This window comes from Meles meles, chromosome X (genome assembly GCF_922984935.1).
Source record: "Meles meles chromosome X, mMelMel3.1 paternal haplotype, whole genome shotgun sequence".
Lineage (NCBI taxonomy): Eukaryota > Metazoa > Chordata > Mammalia > Carnivora > Mustelidae > Meles > Meles meles.
In genome coordinates this window covers 132,359,383-132,367,453 of record NC_060087.1, presented here as the reverse complement: position 1 = coordinate 132,367,453, position 8,071 = coordinate 132,359,383, and the positions used below count along the sequence as shown (strand labels likewise).

Genomic DNA, 8,071 nt, shown 5'->3' with positions numbered 1-8,071 from the left:
GATTGCAAACAGTTTTTAACAAAGTAAAGAAAAATTTTAAATCATGAAAACATTGCCAAGTAGGCAGAACAGAAATAACAGACTAAAATGATTTGGGAAAACTTTGGATTAAAAAGGCTGAAATCAGAAAAATTCCAGATATTCTGCTTGTATTAGTAATTTCTCCCATTGCAAGTCTTGAACAATAAGAACAAATTCACCTTATTAGATTTCACTTTTTTTACCTGTTTAATAATGAGGGGAAATGGTTCCAAACAGCAAAATGGCAAAGAAAACAAAAGAAAATGAGATAACAACAAAATCCGTGCAGAAAGGGAGGAAAACCAGTAGCAAACGAGACCTAAACTGAAGAGGTAGAACTGTAAGAGTTTTAGAAAAAAACATAGGGGCTCCTTGCTGCCGTGGACTGTGGGCCACTGGGGTCGATGAAGGATCTTGAGCAAAAACTTGCTCTAAAAACCATTTACTGGGTAGCTTTTGGGGAGATCATACCCCAAAACCAGAAGAAGGCCATTGCTAGCCCCCTGAAATCCTAGACGGAGACACTTACCTCCAGACTGGCTACTCTCCCTGAGCACCCACCTACAAGGCCAATGTGGCAATGGCTGGCATGGTAGATGACTTTGAGAAGTTTAATGCCCTGAAGGTTCCTGTGCCAGAGAATAAATACAGTGTTCAGGTGGATGCTGAAGAAAAAGGAGAAAAGTTGTGCTGAGTTTTTATCTCTCTCAAAGGCCAGGATTAAGGAATATGAAAAGGAGCTGGAGAAGATGAAGAACATAATTCCATTTGATCAGATGACCACTGAGGACATGAATGAATGAAGTCTTCCCAGAAACCAGATTAGACAAGAAGAAGTATCCCTAACGGCCTCACAAGCCAATCGAATATTTAGAAACTTGAGGTGGGGAGACAGCTCTCGCTCTCATATTATAAATGCTGGACATTAAAAATTTTTTAAAAAGAAGAAGAAGGAAACAGAGGGGGTAACTTTCATACCACTGGATTTGGCAATGAGTTCTTCAATATGACACCAAAAGTCCAGGCAACAAAAGAAATAGATAAATTGGACTTCACGAATGTAAACTAAGGCTTAGTTGAATCTCTATTATGTGCATATTGATTATTCCTATTTTGGATTCCCTATTACTTCTGGAACAGCTATTCCATTGCCACACATCCCATCTCCCCATTCTAGGGCTCCTTTCTCTATTCCCTTTAGCCATCTCACAAAGCCTTTCGTAGATCATTTCTCAAAGGGTTGTGATTTCTTTTTCTAATGTTAGGCAAGAACGTGCATGAATTACCTTGCATTTTAAATTATGTATACCGGGGCACCTGGGTGGCTCAGCGGGTTAAAGCCTCTGCCTTCAGCTCAGGTCATGATGCCAGGGTCCTGGAATCGAGCCCCGCATCAGGCTCTCTGCTTAGCTGGGAGCCTGCTTCCTCCTCTCTCTCTCTCTCTGCCTGCCTCTCTGCCTACTTGTGTTCTCTGTCTGTCAAATAAATAAATCTTTAAAAAAAAAAACTTTAAATTATGTATACCATGCTTTTTTTCTGTTAGCACAAATCATGGGAAATTTTCACTATATCTCCCACTCTTGGTATCTTAAAAGGGTTTTTTCTTACCATTCTATACATAGGCACTTGCTGTGAAGTCACGGGATAGCCCACTGGAGGCAATACCTTAAAGAAAAATGTCAGTTACTATATGGTACATTTTCTACTAGTATTTATTAAGAAATGTTACACACAAAAAAATTCTGCTACATATTTAATTTTGAGAACAAATATATGGAACCATTTCTAGCCAGGGCAATGATCATTCCTTGAACGTGACAAATTTAGGACTAGACAGACATATAAACCAATGCAATAGAAGAAAGAGCACAGGAAAAACCCTTACATATCTAGTCAATTGATTTCTGACATGGGTACCAAGACCATTCAATGAGGAAAGGACAGTTGATGCAGGGACAAATGGATATTCACGTGCAAAACAATGAAGTTGAAACTTTACCTCACAATATGTACAAAATTAACTCAAAACTGATCAAAGACCTAAACCTAAGAGAGAAAACCATGAGGATCTTATAAGAAAACATAGGAAGTAACTTTCATACCATTGGATTTGGCAATGAATTCTTTAAAATGATACCAAAGTCCAGGCAACAAAAGAAAAAAGTAGATTAAATTAAATTAAATTGGATTTCATGAAAACTCTAAAAATTTTGTGAATTTAAGGACACTACCAAGGAAGTAAAAACACAACCCACAGAATGGAAGAAAATATTTCCTAATCATTTATCTGATAGGGGATTAATATCCAACATGTATAAGAACACCTGCAACTTAACAACAGAACAAATAACCACATTCAAAAATGGCCAAAGGTATCGAATAGACATTTCTCCAAAGAAAGGACACAAAAGGCAAAAAAAAAAATCACATGAAAAGATGTTGAACATCAGTAAGCATTAGGGAAATGAAATGAAAATCACAAGAAATATTAATTCACACCCATTAGCCCTTTAGCCACTGGAGTAAATGCTGTAACAATTCCTAAAAGAATTAACCATAGAATTATATATGATCCAGCAATTCTACCTCCAGGTCCATATCTGAAGAATTGAAAGCAGAAACTCAAACAGATATTTGTACACCAATGTTCATAGCAGCATTATTCACAATAGCCAAACGATGGGAGCCACCTAAATGTCTCATCAATGGATTGACAAAGGAAAATTATTTAGCCTTAAAAAAGAATGGACGAATCTTGAAGACATTATACTAAGTGAAATAAGCCAGACACAAGAGGACAAATAATGACTTTATCCTTTTCCCCTTCCATTATCCTCCACACCAGACTGAAAACAGCCGGAAACCTAGAGAGACCACTATCGTACAGATGAGAGAGGACTCCAGAAGTCTAGCTCCGACCTGAATAGCTCTAAAGAGAAGTCAGAAAGTCTCCCAGTGTTTTTCCTTTTTCAGTCTTCTCTCACACCCCAGCTGCCAGGTACTCCTGACGTGGGCTGTCTTGCGATCTTGGCAACAGAAGCGGCCTGCAGGCAGGAGCCCAGTATTGGAAGGAGAGAAGTTTTCTTCTCCATTAGGTGGAGCTCTGGCTCCATGAGGGGAGGGACAATTTTTTTTTTAATTCTCTCGTAACACCACTTGGAACACTGAGTTGTCTCAATCACAGCTCATGGTCCCCCCTCCCACCACCTGTGCCCAAGTAGATTTGATCTCTTTTAATTAAGTTTTTATTTAAATTGCAGCTAGTGAACATACAATGTGATTAGTTTCAGGTGTACAATTCAGTGATTCAACACTTCTATACAACACCCGGTGCTCAGGACAACAAGGGCCCTCCTTCATCCCCATCACCTGTTTCCCCCATTCCCCCATCCCCTCCCCTCTGGTGACCTCACTGTCTTCTCTATAGTTAAGAGTCTGCATTTATTAACCAATCCGCTTGTTGGCTGTTGACATACTACCGAATATGCATCATACTAATGTAATCAATATTTATGAATATTATGGAAACTTGCTATAAAGCCTTTTTATATTGGAGAAAAAAAGAACCTGATTCTTGGTTTGCCTCCCTCTCTTTTCTTCCTTCTGCTCAATTTGTTTTGTTTCTAAAAGTCCATATATGTGTGAAATTATATGATATTTGTCTTTCCCTGACTGACTGATTTCACTGAACCATTCTTTTTACAGCTGAATAATATTCCACTATAAATACACACATCTTCTCCATCTGTTCATAAATCTGTTCATCTATAGACTGTCAGCACTGCTGCGGTCAACAATACTGTGGAAACATAGGGGTGCGTGTATCTCTTTGCATAAGGGTCTTTGTAGTCTTTGGGTAAATGCTCGGTACTGCAATTACTGGATCCTATGCTAGTTTCTATTTTGAACTTTCGAGGAGCTCCATACTCTTTTCCAGAGTGGCTGCACCAGCTTGCATTCCCACCAACAGTGTAGGAGAGTTCCCCTTTCTCCACATCCTCGCCAACATCTGTCGTTTCCTGTGTCATTGATTTTAGCCATTCTAACAGCTGTGAGGGGATAGCTCATTGTGGGTTTGATTTGCATTTCCCTGATGATGAATGATGTTGAGCATCTTTTCATGTGTTTGTTAGCCATCTGGATGTCTTCTTTATTTTTTAAGATTTTATTTATTTATTTGTCAGAGAGCGAGAAAGAGAGAGAGATTGCACAGGCAGAAACAGTGGCAGGCAGAGGGAGAAGCAGGTTCCCACTAAGCAAGGAACCCAGTGTGGGGCTCAATCCCAGGACCCTGGGATCATGACGTGAGTCAAAGGCAAATGCTTAACCAGCTGAGCCACCCAGGAGCCCATCTGTATGGCTTCTTGGATAAATGTCTGTTCATGTCTTCTGGCCATTTTTAAGCTATATTAATCATTTGGGGGTGTTGAGTTTGATAAGTTCATAATAGATTTTGGATACTAACTCTTTATTGGATGTGTCATTTGGCTACTAACCATTTATTGGAAGACATTGGAAATGTCTTCTCCCATCCCGTAGATTACCTTTTAGTTTTGTTGATTGTTTCCTTTGCTGGGCAGAACCTTTTTATTTTAATGTAGTCCCAATAATTTACTTTTGCTTTTATTTCCCTTGCCTCGGGAGATGGAGGTCAAAAGAAAGCCAGGGTAACAATACTTATATCATACCGATTCAACTTTAAAACAAAGATTGCAGGGGCGCCTAGGTGGCTCAGTCAGTTAAACTTCTGCCTTCGGCTCAGGTCATGATCCCAGGGGCCTGGTCAGTGGGGAGTCTGCTTCTCCGTCTCCCTCTGGCCGTCCCCCCCGCTCTCTCTCTCTCTCTGTCTCAAATAAATAAATAAAATCTTTTTAAAAATATAAAAAATAGGAATGTTTGTGTGGCTCAGTTGTTTAAGCATCTTCCTTCAGCTCAGGTCATGACCCCAGGATCCCCCAAAAAAGTTCTGTATCAGGACTTGCTCAGCGGGGAGCCTGCTGCTCCTGCCTGCCACTCCCCCTACTTGTGCTCTCTCTCTGACAAATAAATAAAATCTTTTTAAAAATAAAATAAAGACTGTAACAAAAGACAAAGAAGGACACTATATAATCATAAAGGGGATGATCCAACAAGAAGACATAACAATTGTAAATATTTATGCACCCAACATGGGCGCACCCACAAATATATAAAAGTTAATAACATACATAGAGGAATTAATCAATAATAATACAAATAATAGTAGGGAACTTTAACATCGCACTTATATCAATGGACAGATCGATCATCCAAACAAAAAATCAACAAGGAAACAAGGGCTTTTTGATACGCTGGACTGATGGACTTCACAGATACATTCAGAGCATTCCATCCTAAAACAGCAGAACACACATTCTTTTCAAGTGCACATGGAACATTCTCCAGAATAGATGACATATTAGACCACAAACAGGTCTCAACAAAACAGGTCTCTTTAAACAAATTTTAAAAGATAGAAAGTATATCATGTGTCTATTCTGACCACAGCATTATGAAACTAGAAATCAACCACAGGAAAAAATATGGAAAGCCCCCCACAAATACATGGAAGTTAAATAACATGCTACTAAACAATGAATAGGTCAAAGGAATCAAAGGATAAATAAAAGATTACATGGAAACAAAAGAAAATGAAAACACACATGCAGGGGTAGATCTTGGCTTGATGAACATCCCGAAGAATGATTACAGGGGAGAGGCCGACAGCCAGGTCCCGGGCGACCGTCGGGTGGTGCGCACGCAGGACAGGGCCGAGCAGCAGCACAAAGGCTGCAGCCACTGAGCTGACGCCGGCTGGAACCACAGGCCAGAGAAGGAGGCGGGACGTGCCGTTTAACCCTAAGCGGGTCACGTGCCTGCTGAAACACAAACACCCACATTCCCCGTAAAATTTAACGCGGCCCAGAGACAAAGTCAGAGCCAGGAATGTCCGGGATGCGGTCCACAATCATTTGGCACAGGAAGAAGACCGTGAAAATCTCAACTTGCACGAGAGAAGACAATCAGCAGACACCCATCACCAGACGGTGCGGATGCTGGAATTACCTGACAAAGTTAAAGCGGTCGTTACAAAAATGCTCAGTACGTCACCGCGAACACTCTTGAAACAAAAGTTAAAAGAGAAAACGTCAGCAAAGAAATAGAAGATACAGGAAAAAACATTTGTCTTGGAAGCTTAGAACTAAAAAATGCAATAACTGAAATAAAAATACCCAATTGAAGGACCCAATATCTCAATGCAGATGACAGAGGAAAGATTCAGTGAACTTGAAGACAGACCAATAGAATTATTTACTCTGGAGAACAGAAAAGAAGATTTAAAAGAAACAAAAAGAGCCTCAAGAACCAGCAGGACAACAATCTAAAGGTCTAATATTTGTGTTATCAGAGTCACAGAAGGAAAAGAGAACGACTATAGTGCTGAAAAAAACATTTGAATCATTAAGGGCAGAAAACTTCCCAAGTTTGGCAAAGGATATAAAAATGCAGATTCAAGAAGCTGTACAAACCTGAGCAGAATAAACTCTCCAAATCCATGCCATCATATTCAAACTTCTGAAAATGAAAGACAGAAAAATATCTTGAAAGCAGCCACGGAAAAACTGCAATATCTATAGGGAGACAAATGATTCATATGACTGGATTTTTCACCAGAACCCATAAGCCAGAATAAAGTGGCCCGTTTTCCAAATGCTGAAGGAAAAGAACTATCACTCCAGAATTCTGTATCCAGTAAAAATTGCTTTAGGATTAAAGGTGAAATGAAGCCATTCTCAAATGAAGGAAAGATAAGAGAATTCATAGCCAGAAAAGCCAGAATTGCTAATGGATATTCTTTATTAGAAGGAGATTTGGAATATCAGAAATGAAGGAAGAGCAACAGAAATGGTAACTATCTCAGGAGATGTAATAGGGCTATTCTCCCATTCTTGAGTTCTCCAAAAAGTCTAGGATTGTCTGATGGGTCTTTTCAATGTAACATATGTATAGACAACTATAACATAAAAAGAGGAAGGTAAGGGGACCTATATGGTGCTAATGGTTTTGCACTCCAATTGAAATTGTAAAATTTTATTCTAAACCGACTGTGAAAAGTATGTATTTTGTACCTGCTAGAGCAAACACTAAAAAACCATACACAGAGATAGAGGCCAAATTACAACATATAACTTAAAATGAAATACTATTCCAAAATCTATTCAAAGGACCCAAAAGAAGGCAAGAAAGAAGAAACAGAGGAATAATAATGACAATGAATAGGGGGAGCAAACAGAAAATAACAAAATGGTAGCCCTTAATATAAACACATCAGGACCCAGATGACATTTATGGAACCTTCCACCCAACAACAGCAGAAGACAGCTGTGTTTTCTGGTGTTCACGGAATGTTCACCAAGATAGACCGTACCCTGGGCTATACATCAAAATGTAACAAATTTAAAAGAATTTAAATTGTACAACATACTTTCTCTGACCATAAAAGAATTTAGAAATCAATTATAAGCTCAAATCAAGCAGAAGGAGGGAAATAACAAGGATAAAAGCAGAAATCAACACAATTAAAAACAGAAAACCAATAGAGAAAATTCAAGAAAGCCAAAAGTTGGTTCTTTGATAATCATCAACAAGATTGATAACTCTGTAGCAAGACTGCCAAAAACAGAAGACACAAATCAGGGGCACCTGGGTGGCTCAGTGGGTTAAGCCTCTGCCTTTGGCTCAGGTCATAATCCCAGGGTCCTGGGATGGAGCCCCGCATCGGGCTTTCTGCTCAGCAGGGAGCCTCCTTCCCCCTTTCTTTGTGCCCGCCTCTCTGCCTACTTGTGATCTCTCTGTGTCAAATAAATAAACAAAATCTTAAAAAAAAAAAGATACAAATCACCAATATCAAGAATGAAAGAATGGAAATGACCAGATCTTGTAGCCATTTAAAGGAAAATAATAAGAGAATAATATTATTAGCTTTTTAAAAAGATTTTGTTTATTTATTTGACAGAGAGCGAGATGACAA

General features: G+C 39.1%; 1 pseudogene; it reads left to right on the top strand.

Moving 5' to 3' along the window:
- The first annotated feature begins 425 nt into the window (after positions 1 to 425).
- LOC123934785 lies at positions 426 to 903 on the top strand (annotated as a pseudogene).
- The last annotated feature ends 7,168 nt before the right edge of the window (positions 904 to 8,071 follow it).